Source organism: Sus scrofa, chromosome 13, assembly GCF_000003025.6.
Source record: "Sus scrofa isolate TJ Tabasco breed Duroc chromosome 13, Sscrofa11.1, whole genome shotgun sequence".
NCBI lineage: Eukaryota > Metazoa > Chordata > Mammalia > Artiodactyla > Suidae > Sus > Sus scrofa.
The window spans coordinates 117,490,703-117,515,202 of record NC_010455.5 but is presented as its reverse complement, the minus strand read 5'-3'; the positions used below and the strand labels follow the sequence as shown (position 1 = coordinate 117,515,202).

General features: G+C 40.5%; 1 protein-coding gene across 1 annotated transcript in view; it reads left to right on the top strand.

Moving 5' to 3' along the window:
- The window catches only part of GNB4 (G protein subunit beta 4), a 70,794-nt gene continuing 48,109 nt past the window's right edge, over positions 1,816-24,500 (top strand). Inside the window, exon 1 of the mRNA XM_021069860.1 lies at positions 1,816-2,146. The gene's annotated coding sequence lies outside the window, so the exon portion shown is untranslated. The remainder of the gene's footprint in view (positions 2,147-24,500) is intronic.

Sequence of the window (24,500 nt, the reverse complement as noted above, 5' to 3'; positions counted from 1 at the left end):
GTTAAAGATCTGGTGCTCTGTGGCTGTGGTGTAGGCCAGCAGCTCCAGCTCCAGTTCGACCCTGGCCTGGGAACTTCCACATGGTGGAGGTGTAGCTGTAGGAAAAAAAGAAAATAAAAAGAAAGTTGGCTTTGGAGTCAACCCAATCTGGATTCCATGTAAGGCTATGACACTTTCTGTATAATTCTAGGTAAATGCCATAATCTCACTGAGCCTCAATTTACTAATCTGTAAAATGGGGATAGAATGCACATTGTAAAGTCAGTATGAGAATAATACAATATCAGAAAGCAGGGAGTCTGGAGTTCCCGTCGTGGCTCAGTGGTTAACGAATCTAACTAGGAACCATGAGATTGTGGATGCGATCCCTGGCCTTGCTCAGTGGGTTAAGGATCCCGAGTTGCTGTGAGCTGTGGTGTCGGTTGCAGATGTGGCTCAGATCCCAAGTTGCTGTGCTCTGGCGTAGGCCGGCAGCAACAGCTCAGATTAGACCCCTAGCCTTGGAACGTCCATATGCCCTGGGAGTGGCCCTAGAAAAGGCAAAAAGTCAAAAAAAAAAAAAAAAAAAAAAGAAAAAAAGAAAAAAGGAAAAGAAAGAAAGAAAGAAGAAAGCAGGGAGTCTGGTACATAATAGGAATTTCTTAAATAAATAACAATTTTCCTTTGCTTCCTCCTAAAAATGACAAAGCTCAAGATTTAATCATTAAAATCTATAAACAGTTACAGTTGCAAAGGACCCATTCAGGTCCCAATCAACCTTCCAGACACCCCACATTAAGAAATGAAAATTTGGGGGGGAACCCTATAATTTTATCATCCTAGTACCACAGCTGTTTCCATTTTTGTTATGGTCTGGCTTTTATACAAAGGGTCACATTTTCTCCACAGCTTCAGTCAGGGTGCATTCATCACAAAGGTACTAGAAGATTTATTCCAGGTGATAGTGGGAAGCTGCTGAAGAAGAAATGGAAGGCTGCGGAGGTGTTAAAGTTCTCTGAAGATATTGTTCAAACCTTTCTCCAGCACAGAAACTCGACAAAGAACTCCTCTGCAGTTTTCGTTACCCAGGGCTGTTTCTTTAAATTGTTTGACGTCAGAGAAGGAATGCTATAGCAACAGTCTGTCAAACTGGAATTAACTCAGAAGAAAGATGGGGGTGGGGAGAGGAAAATTGCTCCCGGGCGGTACTGACTTCAGAGGAAGCAAATTTGGTAGATGCATTCATTTTATGACATTTTAAACATAAAACACCCAGAGAAATGTGGGAAAAGTCGGTTGCATGTGATGTTTTAACTCATGCAGAGACAAGTGACTTGATGGGGTTATCTGGAAGGCCTCCTTTCATCAGTGACAATAGTAACAACTTCCAAGCATTGATTATTTATTCAGAGGTAGGCTCTGTTTAAATGTTATCTCATTAAAAATTTTAGCACCTTTATGAGGCAGATACACTATCCCTATTTCGCCGGTGAAACTAAGGCCCTGAGACGGTACAGGATCACAAAACTAGCGACATTAGAGCTGGGATTGCAGTGCAATTTTGTAAGACTCTGGGCTTCAGTTTACTCTCTTACATTTAAAATTCCAGAAATGTTAAACCTAAGCGGGACCTTGAGATCTTCTAAGTCAGCCCCCCTGCCCTACCCTCAAGCAAACTGAGGCCTGTACTGTGCCGGGAAGGAAAACTGGCCAACCCACTTGGGCGCTACTCAGAAGTGTGCTCCGTCGTCCAGGCGCTGCACCAAGAAAACGAAACTGCCTGGGAATTAATGTTTTTCTTCTCCTTCTAGCAGGAAACGAGATAGAAAATAGGAAGCAGAAGCTGTGCGCAGCGCCAGCTGCCTTCGCCCCCTGCCCAGGCCGCGCACGCTCAGGGGTCTGCGCGCGCCCGCGCCGCGTCCCCGCGGGACCCGCGCGCCTCGTGCCTCGCGCCTCGCGCCTCAAGCCACGTCCCCGCCCCGGCCCCGCGCGCCGCAGAGTTGGCTGCTGGGCGGCGCGGGCCTGGGTGTGGTCGGCGGATCTCCGCGGCGTTGGTCTCGGCGGTGCGCTGCGCTGCGCTCCGCACGCCCGGTCCGTGCGCCAGGAGCTGCGAGGCGCCCAGCCGACCCTCGGACGCCGGGTCCAAGCCGGCCCGAGCTCCCTCCAGGTAGGCGGCTGCCGCGCAAGCTGCGGCTGGTCGGTGCGCCCCGCGGGGGCATCTCGGGCTTCCTGCAGGGGGGCGTGAGGCGCCGCGAGGCTGCCCCGGCGGAACTCGGCCCTGGAGGCGGCCCGGGTCCGGCAGAGTTCCTCCTGACCCGAGGATTGGGAGCTCCGGTCGGCGAACCCTGCCTGGGAGGACGGGGCGGGCGCGCCTCGGTGGCGCTCTAGTGCAGGGACCGGCCGTTTGGCCGCAGCTTCGGACACTTCCTAGGCCCTTGGGACCGCTCGCTCTGGGCAGCGAGGGGGTGAGCCATGGTCCCTGGGCTTTCGACCCCTAGGTGCCTCTCCGCACCCCGAGGTCCCTTCGGGGCACTGGAACGCGAGCTGGTGTTTGTCCTGAGGATAGCGATTATTCAGGGCTGCCCAAAAGGGTTATTGGGTCGAGAGCCCTGGGAGAGCTCATAAAAGTTCTCCACTGAGTGCTAAAAATGAGTCCATTAGTTTCGTGTTAAATTTATTTTGGAAATATGATGCACAGTAAGGGGGGGTGTTAAGAATTTTGAATACTTTTAAGTTCAACACATGATAAAATGTTTTCCTTTTCTCTCCACGTTCTTTTTCTGCTTCAGAACACAAATAATTTCCTTGTGCTTTGATATTTATTGCTCTTCCGTCGGTAAAGGAAGATAGAATTCCCAAAAGTTTAAAAACAGGCTTAAATTTGTTTATAGAAGCAGTTTGTTATTTTGCATCTCTCTCTTCCCTTTTTTCCTACTCCTTCCCTTTCTCTTTTAATAAAGGGTGTGGACGCATCTTTCTCCCTCCACTGGCAGAATAGCTCGGTCTGTGAATTAGCACCCTACTGGAAAGTTTTCTTAAGACATTCGGCATTGAATTGTTGATTAGAACGCTTTACTATCGGTCCATCTTAGTGTTGCAAACTGAGATTGTGACCTTTAAGTGTGTCTTTTAGAACAGAAACAGAGCACACTCTCCTTCTTTAAGATGAAAGAGAAGTCATTTCTAGTCGCCAAGGAAAACAATAGTCTGTATAGGTAAAGTTGTATGCTTTGAATCTCTTCGCCATTGCATATTTTTATTTTTTAGACTTTTCAGTGTGGGGCTTTTGGTTTATTACTGATCCTGGGCTCTGAAAGTTTATTGTATATTTCAGTATTTGGTTACAGATCATTTAAAGACTTTACATGTTGCATTTTGGTTTGTAGATGAATTTGAAAGTGAAATAGGAACTTTAAAAATATCATTTTATTAAATGTCTTTTAATTCTCTTGTATACACACATTTATGAAATTATTTAATCTGAGTGTGATACATTTATGTTCATGTCTGTGAGCCATAGGTGTTATTTAGGAGATTGTTCTGAGTTAGCCTTTGTTAACTTACAGAATTGCTTCTTTTATTATTTTTTCCAGCTTTATTGAGATATTAACATGACATTGTGTAAGTGTAAGGTATACAATGTGATGATTTAATATACATATAAATTACAAAATGATTACCATAATAAGGTTAGTTAATACATCCATCACCTCATGTAATTACTTTTGTGTGTGTGTGTGTCTGTGCATGTGCACGTATGTGGTGAGGACATTTAACATCTCTTTTAGCAACTTTCAAGTATGCAATACAGTATTGTTAATACAAGTATTGTTAACTATAGTCACCATGCTGTACATTAAATCCCCAGAACTTACTAACCTTATAAACGGAAGTTTTTACCATTTGAGCAACATCTCCCCAGAATTATTTCTTTGAAATCATTGGCACTTTAGTATGTCAGCACATATTTTAACACTTTAAAAATAGAGTGTAGGACATTTTGAAAATTGAGAATTGGAACTACGTTTTGGACATTTTTCTGCCCTTACCAAATACTGCCTGAGATGGTATGATTTCACTGATTTCTTTCAGGCATGTTATTCAAGTATAATGACTGTGTTACTTCTTTACCTTGTTAATCTGCATTTATTATGGGAACTATTTGTTAAACATTTGTTCTTGGCTGGGAACAGTGCTACACATTATTCTAATTGTATCTCACATTAACTTGGCAAAGAAGACATTATCCAGTTATACAGGTAAGGAAACTGCACCTCTAAGATGTTAAATAACTTGCTGGTGATTATGTAGCTATTAAGTAACTCATTGGGGATTTAAGGCCAAATGTCTCTGGGGTTCATGTTCTTCCCTCTTTGCCTCCCTAACTTGGTGCCAGGGCATGAAGGATAACCCTCAGTTATTTGTTAGCATATTTGTAAATTTTCCAATACGTGCCAGAGATGTGAGTTTGTTTTTCTAGCATAGTCGTTACTGTCTGTTATTGTACAGGTCCTCATGTCAACCATTCTCTTCTCACCTTTCTATTCCTGTTTAAATGTCTAACTCAAAATTCAAAACCTCCTTCTTGACAGGGCAGAATTTCTCCTACTGACATTAATAGGTAGTGAGAGTTTAATTATCCTTCCTAATTAATTATAACCTATGTTAATGTGAGTTCTCTCGAGCCATAGATATAACTAATTTGGAAGCTTACAAACAGGATGGCAATCTGTTTTGGAATATGGGAACCCTTTGCTATCTCTCACATTAAATCAGAAGGTATTTTGATAAATAGTTCCTTCTACAATTACCCTGTCCCTTCTACTGAAATCTTCAATTTCAGTTTCTTTAGAATCATTTACATTATAATACAAACATTCTGTTGTGTCACCCATCTTAAAATTCATTCTTTTTTTTTTTTTTTTTTTTTTTTTGCTCATTTGCTCTTTACAAAGTATAGCTTCTGCCCTCAAGAAGCTTGCAGTCTTGTAAGTGAGTCAAATAAATAGGCACCATGTTGTGCCTTTTAAATTTTTTTGGCCTCTCTAGTGGCATGTCAAAGTTCCCAGGCCAGGAGTCAAACCTGCACCACAGCAGAGTCCAGAGGTGCTGCAGTGACAATGCTGGATCCTTAACCCACCAAATCACAAGAGGACTCCTAAAAATTCTCTCTTGATCCAGTATTCTGCCCCATTTCTCTGCTTTACATTGAGAAAGTAGAATTTTTTTTGATAGAACAAAAATAAATGCACGAGAGATAATCAGAAACTAATTAGCTACCTATAGGGGCCAAGTAGGAACTGAGTCAATGGGATGGTGGAGGGGATGGTACCGCTCTAATTATACCTTTTTGTGCTTAGTTTTGGGTTTTGAAAACTTGTTAATGTATATGTTCAAAAACAAGATTGTCAGAGTTGATAGAAAACCTCCAATTGAATACAAACAGCAGCAGATTTATAGTGGTATAGTTAGAGCAGTCCTGAAACTATTTTTTTGTGTATTGTAGGATTGAGCAAAGGAGTAAATTCATTGCTATTTTGGGAGCTAGGATTTTCACTGCGGAAGAAGGGAAATAAAAATATGAAACAGAAGAAGGCAGTGTGAATAACTCTGTGGTACTGGGTTGGAATTAGTTATCCATAAGAACCCATGATTAAAATGTACATACATTCATACAGACATTCATATAATTCCTAGTTCTCTCTGATGAAAGGGCCTAGTGATAAGAACACCCTAGTAGCTGTGAGCACAACCATGCTCAGATCGAAATGGCTGATTTGAGAGCTGAGGAAAGGAAAGTATAAGATGAGCCTAGAACACAAAGTAAGGAAGTGTTCAAAAAAATAATGGTGACATGTCACAGGGACATAGGTAATAGCTTGAACAGCCAAATCTGGGAAATTTTGAGCACCAGCATGAATAACAATAGTAATGGATTATAACTCTTAATAAAATCAGAAGCCACAAGTCCACAGTAAATAAAGTAAGGAAAGGGGAAAAGTTCTTTACGGTGGACCACCAATAAAAACTGTAGAAGGAATAATAGAGTTCGAAAACTTACTCATTTGCAGCCATCATGGTAATAGTGATTCAGACAGGTGTTACTAATGGCGAAAAGTATATTAATACAGTTTCCAAAGATCTCTCTAAAGATTAATGAACCAGGGGAAGATGGTTAACTTCACAGTGGAGAAATCTGACAGACAAGCCTCAACCAGATGATCAAAGTGAACATCACCAGGAGTGGGATAAACATATTCCTCTTGACATTCTTGAACTAGGGAACATGATTACTTTTCTGTGGTATTTCTAAAATGCATAACCAAGATCTAATCACAAGGAAACAATTGAGGAACCTTAAGTGAGGATTGTTCTACCAAGTTAACTGGCTTGTTCTCTTCCAATATGTTAACGCCATGAAAGACAAAGAAAGGCACAAGAAACTATTCCAGATTAAAGGAAATTCAAGAGACCTGCCAATTAAATGCAGTGCATATCCTAGGTTGGAAAATCCAATTACTCTAAGAATATTAAATATTAGTGTATCGGTGTTAACTTCACTGAATTTGATAATTGTATACTATAGTTATGTAAGAAAATGCCCTTGATCTTAGAAGATAGGCAGTGAACTATTAAGGAATAAAGGGTCAAATATCTTTAATTTATTCTCAAATAGATAAGCAGTAATAATTATTACATAGAACAAATGTGGCAAATGTTAACAATTGGTGAATCTAGGTGAAGGGAATAAGAGTGTTTGAAATTTCAAAAAAAGGAAAATTGAAACTTCAAAAAATAAGTGGGAGTTCCCGTCATGGCACAGCGGCTAACCAACCCAACTAGCATCCATGAGGACGTGGGTTCGATCCCTGGCCTGGCTCAGTGGGTTAAGGATCCGGCATTGCCATGATTGGTGGTGTAGGTTGCAGACGTGGCTTGGATCTGGCTTGGATTCCGTGTTGCCGTGGCTCTGGTGTAGACTGGTTGATACAGCTCCAATTAGACCCCTAGCCAGGAACCTCCATACGCCGAGGGTTTGGCCCTAGAAAGAAACAAAAAGACAAATAATAATAATAATAAAGCTACTCTGTGTACACAAATCTTTGAAAGATTCCATGTGGGCTGTATCTGCTTCTCAATCCCTCATCTCCTATCTTCTTCCGAACCTGCTCCAGAGACTTTATCCTTCCTATGCCGAAAAACCCTTCTTCCCAAGGTCACCAAGGAGGTCAGTCTTGCCACATTAGATCTCTCAACCACATTTGACACAGGTAATAGATAAACCCTTCGTTATTGAAGCATTTTTCCCCATTGGCTTTTGGGACCCTCACTCTGGTTTTGATGCTGCCTCACTGGCTGTGGCTTCTTCTCTAACTCAGTGAATGGTATCACTATCCATCCAGTTGCTCAGTTTAAAACTCCTAAGAGTTAGCCTTACTTCCCCTGATTCACTCATCTTACACTGTATTCCTCTAATTGGCAGGTATTGGGGCTCTAACTTTAGAATTATTCCAAATTTGTCAGTTTTTTTTATCACTTCTGCGGCCCATTACTGTGATGTCAAATCACTGTATTTCCTGGCCCAGACCACTATAGCAGCACCTAACTGATCTTTCAGCTTCCAGTCTCTGTGTCCCCTAGTAGCCAGTATGAACTTTAAAAGGTGAGAATCAAATCAGATTATATCCCCTAGTCATCAGAACCCGTTGCTGTTAGATTAAAATCTGAAGTTTTATTGTGATCAAGAGGTCTAGATGATCACATGGTTGGGTTCCTGCCTTGCTCCCTAATATCTCTGCTCCGCCTACTCCCTCCAGCCTTAGTATACTCTCTCCTGTGGATTCAACTTGCCAGGTTAGTTTTTGCCTCAGGGCCTTTGTATTTACTGTTTCCTGTGCCTGGAATGCTCGCCCCCCATTTAAGATATGGCTCATTCACTCCTTTCATTCAGGTCTCTACTTAGCAGATTAATTTATTTAAAAACAACCTTCCCAGTCATCCTCTAACTTCTCACAGGTTTATTTCCCTGCATGGTACTTATCTATACTTGAAATTGTTTTGTATTTGCATGCATCATTATCTTCTCTTAGACAGATATAGAAAACCTCCATGGCCCCAGGAAACTTTTGTTTACTCCTGAATCCCTAGAGCCTGGAATGTGCCAGCTGTGTGGTTGGAACTCAGGTGTTTGTTAAGTGAATGGATAAATGCTTGAATTAATAGCTGCCAACTTTCTGGCTGTAATTTATTTAGTGCTTGTGCAATTGGAGAAGACTGTCTCAAAAAGTCCCATAATGTTGGTGCTGTTTAAAATTTTTTGGTGACACTGCTCAAGGTTCTCTGGAAGGTAGTAAGTTATCAACTTTGTATTTCATGACTTCATCTTTCTTTTTTCTGCCCTCTGGTGGAAGGAATACTAATAAGCAGGAGATCAGTAGAGTAGGTCATTAGGAAGAAATAAAAGTGGCTGAACCTTGATCACAAATTGGATGATTTGCTTTTTTTTAAATAGCCACACCCATGGCATATGGAGGTTTCCAGGCCAGGGGTCCAATCAGAGTTACAGCTACCCACCTACATCACAGCCACAGCAATGTAGGATTTCCTAGCTGCATCTGCAACCTACACTACAGCTCACCGCAATGCCGGATCCTTAACCCATACAGTGAGGCCAGGGCTCGAACCTGAAACCTCATGGTTACTGGTTAGATTCGTTTCTGCTGCACCACAGCAGGAGCTCCCATGATTCACTTTTAAATTACAAAGATTTGAAGAAAATTTTAATTTTAGGTAAGCCTCAAAGTTAACCATTATAAGACTGGGGAGAATGAAAAGAGAAGAGACAGAGTTAAAGAGATTTCTGGCTTAGAATGAAAAATAAAACTATTTTGCTCCAAAATGTTTGGATTGCTTAAAATAATTTCTCCTCAGATCTCATAAATCTTTTGCCTTTTTAAATATACTTATTTCTCAAAGTATTTTTAACATTTTTCCATCTTTAGTTCAAAGACATCGTTTTCTTAACTGTAAAAATAATTCGAGCTAACCTTTGTTGACTTCTCCAATTGCTAGTTAACATATGCCAGGGGAAAAGCCAGGATTCACACCCCAACAGTTGGGCACTAGAGGCAGCACTTCCTTAATTACTATAGTTCACTACAGCCTTGCTTCTACTGTCCTGTGGATGGTACAGGTACCAAAGAATTTCCTTTGGTGGTGCTTGCTAAGTTCACAGCATTATTCCTCAATACCATTTTCCTAGTATGCATAATGAAGAGCCTTTTCTTCCAGAATTGCTGAGAACTCTATCTTATTTAATCTCTTTTGAAGCAGAAATCACGTTAAATGATTTCACCACTTGTGTACTAGTGACTTGCTAAAAATAATATAAGGTTTCTTTAATGTCCATATTTAATATGTAAAGCAGTATGCAGCTTAAAAAATTTTTTCTCCCAGGAGTTCCCTGGTGATCTAGTGGTTAGGATTTGGTGCTTCTTCCACTGCGGCCCAGGTTCAATCCCTGGTCTGGGAACTGATATCCCACATCAAGCCACTGGATGCCACGGCCAAAAAAAATATTTCCCCCATTTTGCCTTTAGCTCCCTAGCTGATTTATATTTGTAATTTTTTGTTATATAAACAATTGAGTAAGGACTGTCTTTAAATATTCTTATCTCTTCAAAAATACCATATTTTTAGAAGCCTTACTGTTTCTTCTTTACCATCTAACTTGTAACACATTTTTAGCTATACAGAAATTGATAGAATCTGTACCATAAAATTTGAACACCACTTTGGAAAGGGCAAAGAGGAAGGCAGTGGTCCTTATGCTCAAAGCGCTAATAACCTCTGGGCTCTGACCTAGGAATTTTTGTTGCTTTTATCATGATGACATTTAACAATGGCTTGACTCATTTTTTTTCCTCTTCATTTTTTGTGAGTTCCCCACCTAAACACCTTTATCCAGAAATTGTTTTAAGTACAAAAGCTGGGCATTAACTATTTGATTTGTGAAATTAAAAACCCAATAATGCAGCTTAAGCTGAATGAGGCTTTGTTGTACAGCTGGCATGTGACATAGATCATACATTGTATTTAGGATAATTAACAAGGCTTATAGTGAACGGGTTTTTGTTTGTTTGTTTGTTTTTGTTATTTTATGGGATTTTTTTGGCCTCACATGCGCCATGCAAAAGCTTCCGGGCCAGGGATTGAACTTACACCACAGCAGTGACTATACTGAATCTTTAATCACTAGGCCACCAGGGAACTCCTCTGACCAGTTTTTAATAAGGAAATAATTTGAAACATTTTTTACTTTCTAGATGTCTGCAAATTAAATTATGTATTTGAATGGAAAAATGGTAGACAGCTAAATACTTAAGGAAATTGAAACTCGTCAACAAGGGATCATCATTAAGTGCATTGCTTACTAAATAGGCCTCTAGGGAAGCTGTTGAGGAAAATAAACTTTTTGAAAAATACACTCCTTGTCATTTGGTGCAAAAAGCAAAAGCAGTTGGTATTTAAAAAATTTTAAACTTAGATATTAGTTTTCATGATTATGTGTTAACTATTACCTATGGGAATTAAAGTTTATCAACACGGGATTTCATTATATTTGTTAATTATGAGCATACCACTAGGCAAGCTTTTGAGGAAAATAAATTTAAAAACACGTACATGGCGGCTTGGCCATGCCTTAAGATAAAAAAAAGGAGATGGAGTTCCTGTCGTGGCGCAGTGGTTAACAAATCCGACTAGGAACCATGAGGTTGTGGGTTCGATCCCTGGCCTTGCTCAGTGGGTTAAGGATCCGGCCTTGCCGTGAGCTGTGGTGTAGGCCACAGACGTAGCTCAGATCCCCGAGTTGCTGTGGCTCTGGTGTAGGCCGGGGGCTACAGCTCCGATGAGACCCCTAGCCTGGGAAACTCCATGTGCCATGGGAGCGGCCCTAGAAATGGCAAAAAGCCAAAAAAAAAAAAAAAAAAAAAAAAAGGGAGAGAAATGTTTATATGTAAATTTCCTCTTTGGTTATGTGCTAACCTTTTAATGAGGGAACATCTTTGTATAATTTCTATCTTTTTGTCTTTTTTTTTTTTGGTCTTTTTTAGGGCCTCACCCATGGCATATGGAGGTACCAAGGCTAGGGGTCCAATTGGAGCAATAGCCACCGGCCTTCACCATGGCCATAGCAACTCAGGATCCAAGCCGCATCTACAACCCACACCATAGCTCACGGCAATGCCGTATCCTTAATCCACTGAGCGAGGCCAGGGATCGAACCTGCATCCTCATGGTTTCTAGTCGGGTTCATTAACCACTGAGCCACAATTCCATCTTTGTATAATTTCTAGAGATGATGGAGAAACACGTTATGAAGGGATGCCGAAGTATGGGGAGCAATGTCTTTCCTTAAGCTTGTGGAAGAACAGTGTTGGTGTATGTGATGGTGAATGTTGTGTTATGAAAACATCAGTAGGGCAGTCAGAGCAGTAGAGTAAAACTAGATGTGGCTACAATGGAAGTGTAACTGAAAATGATTACACTGTTCAAGCCCTGGTGGGGAGAGTCCTTCGATTGATGGATTTTGAGGACATTAGTTGTCGGGGTAGGGAGCTAGGGATAGAGTCAAGTCTAGTTAGTGTGGGTTATTAATGAACTGATAGGCTGAATCCAAGACAGTAATCATATGACATTCTGATAAAGTAAGTGTGATCCTGAAGTAGCATTGGTGGATATCTGTTCATCTCAGACCAATATCACATAAGTACACTTGCTTCTGAGCTAGTGAAATGTCCCCAAGTTTTATCTTATGCGTCTCTGTAGAGAAAGTAGTTTGAGGACTAAGTAAAAGGAAATACCCTGCTATTTCACATAGCCGATAGTAAATTAATGGAACTGGTTGCTTAAGAGGTACTACCGCTAAAAATACAAGCACACTAAAAGTGGTTTCAGTAGATTCACAGTGGTTTCAGAATGTATTGCATTAAGTTTAAGGGAAATCCTTAGGATGTTGATTTTAGTCATATTCTCATGAAACATTTGTTTTTTTGGTGACATAACTCTCTAAATATGTGTCCTGTCCTTTCTTATGAGAAGATGAACTTTTCTGACTGCGGTGGGTCAGTTCCTGTGCCTGGTGCAGGCTGGGAGTTAAATACATGTTTGTTGAGTGGAAGAATAAATCACATGATTTGAATTGATAATAGAATCGTGCTCATTTCTTATGTATTTAGGACTATAGATAAAAATAATCAGAAATGCAGGAAGAAAACTCTTCTTTGAAAGACTTCCCAAAATGTTAACTGGAAAGAAGCTATTTGTTTAAAGTTTTCAGGGAGTCACTGTCGTGGCTCAGCAGAAACAAATCTGACCAGTATCCATGAGGGTGCAGGTTTGATTTCTCCTTTCAATCAGTGGGTTAAGGATCTGGCATTGCCATGAGCTGTGGTGTAGGTCACAGATGCGGTGTGGATCTGGCATTGCTGTGGCTGTGGTATAGGCTGGAGGCTATAGCTCCGATTCGAACCCTAGCCTGAGAACCTCCATATGCCACAGGTGTGGCTCTAAAAAGACAATACATAAAAAAAAGTTTTCATTATATCTCTTTCTCCCCCCCCCATCTACACACACACAGGATTTTTAAAAGAATTCACTAAAGAATAGAAACATACTCTGTATTTAAAATATATACTCTGCATCAGATTTTCATGTAGTATCTGATATTACAGTAATGTTAGATTTTGTTAGCTTTGCCTCAAGACCTCGTGCCTTTCTTTTTCCCTTTCTTTGACTTAAAGGATAATTTTTTAAATTAAAATTTTAATTTAGGAGCTCAGTGTGTTAAGGACCCAGCGTTTTCTCTGAGAAGATGTGGGTTTGATCCCTGGCTTCTCTCAGTGGGTTATGAATCCAGCATTGTGCTGCAAGCTGAGGTATAGGTCACAGATGCAGTTGGGATCTGGTGTTGCCATGGTTGTGGTGTAGGACACAGCTGCAGCTCAGATTCGACTCAGCCTGGGAATTTACATATGCCACAGGTGCAGCAGCAAAAAAAAAAAAATTTAATTTTTGTTTGTTTGGTTTTGGCCACCTTGAGGCATATGGAGCTCCTGGGATCAGATCCAAGCTGAAGCTTCAAACTAAGCTGCAGCAATGTCAGATCCACTGTGCTAGACCAGGGGTTGAACCTGCAACCCGGCATTCTCAAACTGCTGCCAATCCTTTTGCACCACAGTGGGAGCTCCTTTAATGTAATTTTAATTAAAAAATTAAAGAACCTAAGGTTAAACATTCATTTTTTATGAATGTCAGGTAGTCTAAAGCATTGCATATGTCACACACTTTTAATTTATAACATGTAAATATGAAAAATGTGTAGGAATGAAACAAAATCCATTTGCCCTTAATTCTATGAACTCTTATTCTTTTTAAAAATATTTGTGCATGACATTTTATAGAGTCATGGAGTTTACCGTCTCAGTTCAGATTTTTGCAGTGGTGACATAGCCTATTCAATGATAGAAACCCAAATTATTATCCACAGTGTTCACCCCAAATGGATCTCTTTAAGATACCTGTATAAGGAACTTGTTTTCTTATTGACTGGTTTACAACTGTGTGGAAGGACCCTGTTGGTGCCTTGTTAACAAAGCTTATTCACAAGTGGTTATGGTATTTTTTTTTTTTAAGAAAAAAAAAATGTATATCAGTTTTGGAGTTCCTGTCATGGCTCAGTGGTGATGAACCCAACTAGTATGCATAAGGACGCAGGTTCCATCCCTGGCCTCAATCACGGATTAAGGATCTGGCGTAACCGTGAGCTGTGGTGTAGGTCGAAGACGTGGCTCAGATCTGTCTTGGCTGTGGCTGTGGCTGTGGCATAGGCCAGCAGCTACAGTTCCGATTCAACCCCTAGCCTGGGAACTTCCATATGCGTAGGGTGTGACCCTAAAAAAAAGAAAAAAAAAGTCAGTTTTGGCATTTCATAGTCCAAGCTCCTTTTTTTTTTTTTTTTTGGCCACACCTGTGGCATGTGGAAGTTCCTGGGCCAGGGAGTGAACCTGCATCACAGCAGTAACTTGAGCCACAGCAGTGACAATACTAGATCCCTAACCCACTGCACCACTAGGGAGCTCCTCATTCTTATGTTTCTTAAAGCAAGACCAAACACAAGTAGGTTATTTTAGAGGAAGTAATGGCTGCCAAAAAAAGAGAAGGAAGGAAGTGGGGAGGCAGGGAGTCAAGGAAGGAAGGAAAGAAGAAAGGGTGTCAAGATTTTGCCAGATGTATTGTTTCCCTTGAGGAATCATTTGTTAATGATTTCTTTGTAAAGTATTAAGTTGTGACTGTAGAAATAGGAAGTTTGTATGGAAACTTCTCTTTTTTTCCATTTCCTCTTTTCTCATTTCCAAGCTTTTGTTCAGGAAAAAAAAAGTAAAAATTTTTCATAATTCAGATACGGAAAATAGTTTTGGTCTATTTTATTTTTTTATTTTATATTTTAGTTTATTGCTGCATCCATGGCATGTGGAAGTTTCCAGATCCCAGGGATAGAACCTACAACTTGTACCACAGCTGTAGCAGTGCCAGATCCTTAACCCACTGTGGAACTTCCAGTTATGCTCTATTTTAAAATCAATTGGAATGGAAATGATTTCTTTTGATAATTATGTATTCCGTCTATCATCTTTCCTTTTTAAAGTATCTAGATGTTTTGTATGACCAGGAAGATAATATAGATGCCAGTTAGTTTTTTTAGGAACTTCTTTTTTTTTCCCCTTATATCTTTTTGAGGGCTGCACCTGCGGCATATGGGGGTTCCCAGGCTAGGGGTCTAATTGGAGCTGTAGCCACCAGCCTACGCCAGAGCCACAGCAACGCCAGATCCAAGCCGCATCTGCGACCTACACCATAGCTTACGGCAACACCAGATCCTTCACCCACTTAGAGAGGCCAGGGATGGAACCCTCAACCTCATGGTTCCTAGTCGGATTCGTTAACCACTGCACCACCTCGGGAACTCCTAGTTTTTTTAGGGACTTCTTAGTGCGTAAACACACATTCTTGAACTTTCCTCCAATCACGTGGTTTTAGATAAGAGTTTAGACCTGAGGATCTCAAACTTCAGGAGGCTTCAGAATCACCTGGCATGCTTGTTAAACACAGGTTGCTAGGCTCCACCTTCAGGGTTTCTGATTGTTTACACCTGGCAAAGGGCTTAAAAGTTTGCATTTCTGACAGGTTCCCAGGTGATACTGCTGCTGCCCGTCCCCACTTTTTGAGAACCAGTGATTGGACTGTTTGGTTAAATTAGTGGTTATCAATCATGTTTCTTCCCTTACACACCTTATTGATAAAACATTAATAACCCCCCAATCTCGGAATCACAGCATTGGGAAGAGATGGGCATGGTGCAGTTGGAGAGTCAGGTGTTGAAATATTTAGGAGGTGGATGTAGTTTAAGAAAGCCCTTGAGGAGTTCCCATCGTGGCACAGTGGTTAACAAATCCGACTAGGAACCATGAGGTTGCAGGTTCGTTCCCTGCCTTGCTCAGTGAGTTAAGGATCTGGTGTTGCCTTGAGCTGTGGTGTAGGTTGCAGACGCGGCTCAGATCCCGCATTGCTGTGGCTCTGGCATGGGCCTGCAGCTACAGCTCGGATTAGACCCCTAGCCTGGGAACCTCCATATGCCGCTGGAGCGGCTCAAGAAAAGGCAAAAAGCCAAAAAAAAGAAAGCCCTTAAAAACGATTGGGTGTTTTTTCTCCTATCCCTCCACCTTTGCATGTCTCTCTCTCCTCCATGCTCTTTAGAGAATCCTGGTCTATAAGTAAGAATATAAATAAGGTAGGGATGGTTTAGGTCCTCTCCCAGCAAACTTCTCCCCTTTGGAGTCAGGGAGGAAGCCCCACTGCCTCTCAAGTTGCTGCAGAGAGAAAGCAGTGGTTACATTGCAGGCGAATTGAGATACTGAGGCCATGAACAGAGTTATTTTTGGTAATAATTTTATTTTCCTTTGCTGTGTAAAGTATTATTGTATTATGTCTATTGATCCATCAACAGTTGTGAATATTGGCCTGAGTAGTGTTTATGATTATAGCTTCTTCATATATTTCCCTTACCAGCCCACATTAAATCTGACTTAAAATTCCAAGGACATTTGGTTAATGTGTGTTATTTAATCCCTAAAATAATCACTTGCAGTAGACGTTAGTTTCTCTAATGTATGGCTGAGGATATTGAGACTCAGAAGTTAAACAGGTTCTGGGATCACACAATAAGTATAGTCATATTCCTAGTTTGTTAGGTTGTATGAACTTGGGTAAGGTTCACGACCTTTATAAAGTGTTTCCTCATCTGAAAAATAAGGATGATATTAGCACTTATCATTTGAGGTTGTTAAATGAGTTATTGTGAAGAGTTGTGAGCATTCTTACATAGTAAGTGCTCAGTAAATGTCATCTCTTGATAGGCTAAATACATGAGTGTCTTTTAATTTCACAGGTCATCCAGGTAACCCTTCTCTTATGTATTACAGGTCAAGAATCTTACCCACAATTTGGAGATTCAAAATACTTTGAAACTGCAGGTTTCTTCATATATCATTTAGAGCAAAACTTTCTGTGATTTGAACTCATTTGGTGCCACATCCTGACTTGAACTAACATGAAACTGTTGCTAGTGTATTTTTTCCCCACCTAGTTGTGACTATGCTTATTATGTTTGGCTGCAGAAGTACTCCTGGATTATGTGGCTACTGCCCTAGAGTCCAGTTGGGGTTTTATGAAATATGTGATAAATTCACCTTTTTAAAGTCTGTAAACTCCCAAATTCTGAAATGCAGGCCCTTCAGGCTTAGGGTGATAGATTATAGACCTATGTGAATATGCATGTAAATGTCTGTTTTTCTTCAGACTGTAAACTCCTGGAGAACTGGGCCTCTGTCTAATTCATGTGTAACCCCGTTCTTGGCATGTACTAGGCTTTCAGTAAATGTTTGGTGGGAGAATGAACTATACCAGAACATACTAGAAGGTGAAGGGCAACAGACTTGAGAGCAGCACCTTATTTTTTTTTTCCTGGAACACAGACAAAACAGACTCCCTTCAGTTCACAAGAGGCTGTATTGCGTTATTTTTGGAACACTTAAAAATGTTCAGTGTAATGAGAAATTTGGTAGCAAAATAAAAAAGCAAAACTAAATGCCTGTACTGCAGTGTCAGCATCTCTAACTTCTCTTTTCCGCTTATCCACTTGCCCCATACAGCTCTAGATTTTTGGCTAACTTCTTGAGAAAGAAAGCCATGTAGGGGGGTTGCCATCGTGGCTCAGTGATAACGTACCCAACTAGTATCCAAGAGGATGCGGGTTTGATCCCTGGTCTCGATCATTGGGTTAAGGATCCAGCGTTGCCATGAGCTGTGGTGTAGGTGGCAGATGCAGCTCAGATCTGGTGTTGCTGTGTCTGTGGTGTAGGCTGGCAGCTACAGCTCTGATTGGACCCCTAGCCTGGGAATTTCCTCATGCCACAGGTATGGCCCTAAAAAGACCAAAAAAAAGGGAGGGGGAGGGAGAGAGGAAGGAAGGGAGGGAGGGAAGGAAGGAAAGAAGGAAGGAGGGAAGGCCACATGGGACTATCTGTAATTAGAAGACTATTTGGGGTGGGTAAGCAAGTGTGTTTTTAAATTCCTTGGTGAGAATGATCATGAAAGCTTTAATACCATAACTGATTCATTATGGGTTCAGAGTTTTTAATAAAATTTTTTTTTAAAAATCATAGGAATTATAAATCAGGATTGCAAAGAGAAAAACAATTAGAGAATTTAATTATAGCAAACTTAAAATTAACTTTTTTGAGGAATAGACTTCTAATAAGCAAAAGTAGTTTATGCTTAAATTTTTAAAGTATAGTTTAAAATATTCTTTCACGTCTTAAATGAGTTTTCATGATCCATATGAAAATTATTAGTAGCTATTAGTACTTCTATGTCTTTGTCTCCTGTAGATTAAAACAGCTATTCACTAACACAGCATATAATTGTACAACTGCATAATGCCTTGCTTTAGTAAACTAGGGACATTTTAAGAAGTGGAAAGACAAGGCTGTTTGAATTGTGCAACTGTATTTTTTTCCATTTTATTTAATTAATTGGCTTGAGTACAATGGCTCATTGGTATTTTTTGATATTTCTAACTGGTACAGCTGAACTTTTAAAAAGATAACTAATATGCTGCTTTCTGCTCAACTAACAATGCTTTTACTATATGATCAAGCTATTTAAAATGTGTTAAATGAATCAAATATTCATATTAAAAAACTTAGTCAAGAATTTATAGTAATTGAAAGAGCACTGTGCTTATATCAAACTAATTTCTGCTAAGTTATTAGCTTAAAATTGCTTTAGCTAGTAATTTCAGTACCACTTCAGTGATTGTGATAAACAGCTCCAATTTGATCTTAAGTAAAAATCATTATTGGTGAAATTCCTTGACTATTACGCTGTACCCTTCTGATGATTTTTTTTTTAATAAGTTTTTTTATTTTCCCACTGTACAGCAAGGGGGTCAGGTTATCCTTACATGTATACATTACAATTACATTTTTTCCCCCCACCCTTTCTTCTGTTGCAACATGAGTATCTAGACAAAGTTCTCAATGCTATTCAGCAGGATCTCCTTGTAAATCTATTCTAGGTTGTGTCTGATAACCCCAAGCTCCCGATCCCTCCCACTCCCTCCCCCTCCCATCAGGCAGCCACAAGTCTCTTCTCCAAGTCCATGATTTTCTTTTCTGAGGAGATGTTCATTTGTGCTGGATATTAGATTCCAGTTAAAAGTGATATCATATGGTATTTGTCTTTGTCTTTCTGGCTCATTTCACTCAGTATGGATTCTCTAGTTCCATCCATGTTGCTGCAAATGGCATTATGTCATTCTTTTTTATGGCTGAGTAGTATTCCATTGTGTATATATACCACATCTTCCGAATCCAATCTTCTGATGATTTTTTTTAAAACAAAAGGTGAAGTGTATATATCTTACACTTTGATATATACAAAATTCTGTTATCTTTCCTTCCTTCCAGAGGGAAGTTCGTTCATTCGTTTGTTCCTTCTTTTTTCTTTCCTTTTCTTTTTAAGGCTGCACCTGTGGTATATGGAAGTTCCCAGGATCATGGGTCAAATCAGAGTTGCAGCTGCAGGCCTACACCACAGCAACACCAGATCTGGGCCACATTTGTGGCCTACACCACAGCTCATGGCAATGCCGGATCCTTAACCCACTGAGCTAGGCCAGGGATTCAACCCACATCCTCACAGAGACAACAGTGGATCCTTATCCCACTGAGCCACAATGTGAACTCCCCAGGAGGGAAGTTTCTTAACTAACTGGCTGAAGATAGATCTGGAAAAACACAAATATTTAAGAAATGAATTGGGGATGGGAGGAAAGAGTCCAATTTAAAAGTTTGTTTTTATGTTTGTTTTTGTTTTGAGCAAAAATTGATTTGGATTGGGCACTGCCAAACCAGAAGTGGTTAGGAGTGCTCTGCCACCCACTTCTGGAGATACAGGTAAGACTTTTATAGAGAAGAGAAGGAAGTGAAGCAAGGGAATTACTTGACTGCCTGCAGCTTACATGGGTGCCTTATTGGAAACCCTGGTTGGCAGTGATTGGTTGTCCTTAGGTTTTGATTTACTAACCTTGAGGCATTTACAGGCTTAGGTTTTGGTTTGCTTATACAGGCTGTTAAGGTATTAGAGTCACCTTGGTCTCATGGCCTCCTTGTTTAATCGAACATGTGCAGGAGTTGGATTAATTGTAAACATATTTATGGATCCATATGTGACTCATTTTTATATATTTATATTTGCTTGCTTATTGATGATATACAAATAACTGTAAAGCAAATACCCAACTCAGGAATTTGGAAGTTAACAATTACTTGTAACTACTTGTGTGTTCTTTCCTCTTGTTTTATCATTCTCTTGCTTCAAAAATGTTGTTGCATGTGTATGCATTCCTAAACAATATATGATTTAGTTTTTTTTTTTTTGAGTTTTGTAAAGGAGTATTATGCTGGTATGTGTCTTCTAGAACTTGCTTTTTTCCCTCTTGGCAGTATTTTTCAGATTCATCTATGTTGTACATACTTGCAGCGCATTCATTTTCACTGCCGTATAATAATTCACTGTGAAAACACAATAATTGTCTATTCTTCTAATGGTGGGTATTATTTTATTGCTATGACAGTAATGCTATATGAATCCAACTCTTGGGGTCATTTACCCAGAAGTGGAACTAAACTGTCAGGTTGAAAGATACACATATCATCACCCTTGTTAGATATTGCCAAATTGCTTCCCAAAGAGCCAGCCTACAAGAATTTGTTGCCATTTTCCTACATCTTTCTCTACTCCTGGATGAGAAAAAAAAATTCTGTCGATCAATAGGTATAAAATTATTTATTTGCATTTCTCTGATTACTGAGATTCAGTATCTTTTCATTTTTTTTGTTGTGATCTGTTATTCATATCTTTGCACATTTTTCTTTTAGATCATCAGTCTTTTTTAGTATTAGTTTAGAGGAATTACTTTTAAATTCTAGATGCTGTGGACCTAAAACATATAGACTGCCAGGTATTTCTCCAGCAAAGATGGGTTTTTTGGGTTTATTGCAGAGAATTGCAATTCAGGGTCTGCAACCTTTGCAGTCTATGTGGGAGTCTCCCACGGCCAGGGAAGGAGCACTGTTTTATAGAGAGGAAAAGGAGTCTGAGAGCTCTAATGAACAAGGAGTTCATGGGTTTTCACTGGCTGAGTCCTTGCCAGGAAAGAAGAGCCTTCTTTGGGGCTCTGTTATTTTACAGGGTAGGAGAGCTCCCTCTTCTGGTGTCCCAACTCCACTTAATTGACTTTCTGTTTATTAATTTTTTTTCCTTTATATGGCCACACCTGCAGCATATGGACAATCCCGGGCCAGGGGTCAAATCGAAGCTGCAGCTGTGGCCTACACCATAGCCATGGCAACACCAGAACTTTAACCCGCTGAGTGAGGCCAGGGATCGAACCTGCATCCTCACAAAGGCAACATCAGGTCCTTAATCTGCTGAGCCACAAAGAGAACTCCTGTTTATTAATTTTTTTTACAATGCTAATCCTTTATTTGAATTTTAGCTTGCAGCTGTCTTTTCCCAATCTGTATCTTCATTTTTTGTTTTTTTCTCTCTTTCTCTTTGATGTAGTGGAAAAACTCTCTTCTTATATAACTGAAGATGCTAACTCTTTTTTTTTTTTTTTCTTTTCCACCCCCCCACCCCCCCTCCCTGCCCCCGAAAACGGAGTTCCCCGGCCAAGGATCAGATCTGAGCTGCAGTTGCTACCCACACTGCAGCTGGGCCAATGCCAGATCCTTCAACCCATTGTGCCTGACCAGGGATCGAACCTGCAGTCCTGAACTCACATCCTCATGGATACTAGTCAGGCTCGTTACCACTGAGCCACAGTGGGAACTCCCAGGAACTCCTCTTTTTTAAATTTTAAACTTTTTAATTTTTTACTTTTTAATTTAATTATTTTGGCTGTGCCTGTGACATGTAGAAGTCCTCGGGCCGGGTTGAACCTGAGCCATGGCAGTGACAACATTGAATCCTTAACCACTAGGCCACCAGGAAACTCTGCTGCCTCTATTTTAAAAAATTTAGGAGTTCCCTTCATGGCTCAGCGGTTAATGATCCCAACTAGGATCCATGAGGATGTGGGTTCAATTCCTGGCCTCACTCAGCGGGTTTAAGGATCCATCCTTGCCATGAGCAGTGGTATAAGTTGGATATGTGGCTTGGATCCCGCGTTGCTGTGGCTGTGGTGAGGCCAGCACATGCAGCTCTGATTCAACCCCTAGCCTCTGAACTCCACATACTGCAGGTGTGGCCCTAAAAAAACATTATTTTATTGAAACAGTGGATTTACAGTGTTTTGTTAATTTCTACTGTACAGCAAAGTGATTCATATGTGTATTCTTTTTCATATTATTTTCTATTATGGTGTATCACAGGATATTGAGTATAGTTCCTATACTATACAGTAAGATCTTGTTTTTTATCCATTCTATGTATGATAGTTTGCATCTGCTGATTCCAAACTCCCAATCCATCCCTCCTCCATTCTCCTTTCCCTTGGGCAACCACAGGTCTGTTCTCTATGTTGTGAGTTTGTTTCTGTTTCGTAGATAGCTTCCTATGTGTGATATTTTAGATTCCACATATAAGTGATATCATGGTATTTGTCTTTTTAACTTACTTAGTATGATAATCTCAAGGTCCATTCATGTTGCAGCAAACGGGAATAAAAGAATGCAGGAACAAACAGCTGCTATCAGGCAAGAGAAGTAACAATAGCAACGTTAATGTATCAGTTGTAAAGTCTCCCAATTCTGTTTTGGTGGTAAAGATTAGCCTGAAATGCTCAACCACCAGATGGACTAGAACCTAAGGGATGATGATGTTGACCTTTTCAGACCCTCATGATTTCAGTTAACTAAAGCTTGGACTGTCTAGAGGGGCCAAGCCCCTTTGTGAATCCACGTGTACCCTTAGCATATTCCCCAGTTTGGCCTTTGAGGCAACATTGCTTTGGGAAAGATCTCCATGTTCTCCTTACTGGGTGCAAGTAATAAATCCTTCCTTCTCCTGGTCTTTGGCTTGATTGTGTCTTTTGGCTTGACAACCCACCAAGAGGTGAATCTAGTTTTGGGGTAATACTAGTAAGTTTTCCTTAAAGAGTGAAAAATTAATTCCTCTTTTTAGCAACAGATGTGAAAGCTGGAGAAGGCTGCTTTGATGTTTTTCAGACATCCAAAGAAAGTTTGTGGCAGAGGAGATGTGAATTTCCCTCTACCCTGCTGAGTTCTTGGCTGAGACCCCCTGAATTACAAGAGAAAAACACACAGAAGTTTATTAATATGTGTACCTCCAGTGTATCCAGGGTAAAATGAATAACTCCCTGAGGCAGCCTAAGCCAACAGCTTAAATGCCGTCTTCAGCGCGGAGACAAAAGGACATTTGGGAGTTAGGGGTGGAGACCAGTCTTGGGAGGTCCTAGGAAAAGCAAGGGTCAGTTTTGATACCCAGATTTAAGTCTGTGCCCTCTCCATTGATGAGACCCTTTCAGTCAGTCATCCCTCACTTCTGGCAGGAAGGAGACACCCTTACAATTGGAGATTTCCTTTGTAAATATCCATTTCCATTTCAAAGGGTGTGACTTCTCTTATTTTCTCTTGTTTCTTTTCTGTCTGCTCTTTCTCAGAATAATCCCCCCACCTAAAAGGTGTATTCTGGAGTGGCATATTTTGCTTCCCTTCATTGGACACAAGCATCACAAGGGTTCTGATTTTGCTGCTGGGAAATATTTCTCAGACAGCCCATTGCTTTATAATTGCCCCTTATTTTCCATTTTGCCTGCTTAAAGTTAGCTGGAGTTCTTGGACATATGAATAAGTTTTTTTTTTTTTTTTTGCCTTTTGTAGGGCTACTCCTGAGGCATATGGAGGTTCCCAGACTATGAGTCTAATCAGAGCTGTAGCCACTGGCCTACGCCACAGCAGTGCGGGATCTGAGCCGCGTCTGCAACCTACACCACAGCTCATGGCAACACCAGATCCTTAACCCACTGAGCAAGGCTAGGGATCGAACCTTCAGCCTCATGGTTCCTAGTCAGATTCATTAACCACTGTGCCACGATGGGAACTCCTGAATAAGGTTTGAGAATTCAGAATTGCAGATGAGGAAATGGGGTCACATAAAAGCAGGTCTTTGAAAGTCCTTAAAAAGAGAAAAAGGACTCTAAGTGATGGTGAACTGTAGAATCAAGGAGTTTTTTCTTTTTCTTAAAGGGAGAGACGGGCATGTGTAACCCCTGATAGGGTATAATTGAAAGTAAAATGCTCCCCCACAGGTTGTTGGATGAAAGTGAGGAATTATATGGAGTTCCCCCTGTGGCACAGTGGGTTAAGAATCTGACTGCAGTGGCTCTGGTTGCTGTTGAGGTGCAGGTTCAGCTCCCAGCCCAGCACAGTGGATTAAGTACTGGCATTGCCACAGCTGTGAAAGCTCTGGCTTGGATTTGATCCTTGGCCCGGGAACTTACACATGCTGTGGGTGTGGCCAAAAAGAAAAGAAAATGAGGAATTATAACTTTATACTAGACAGACTAACTTGTTAACATCTGAATACACTGACCAGTCTTAGCTTCACTAATGGCAGCATAAACATTAAGTTCATTCTGATGTGCTGTAATAGGAATAATATGATGTGTGTACTATGTCTCACCTAGAAATACTCTTGCCAAATACATTGAATTTGAATATCATCTAGCCTATAAATCTAACCTTCTTCTAGTTCATAGGCAGCATAGAGGATAAAGAAACAAGTTAAATAGGACCATAAGGAAGTGAACAGAATGTGGGATGTGCTACAGATAGGTCTCTCCAGTAAGTCGATATCATGGGAAAAAGGAAAGC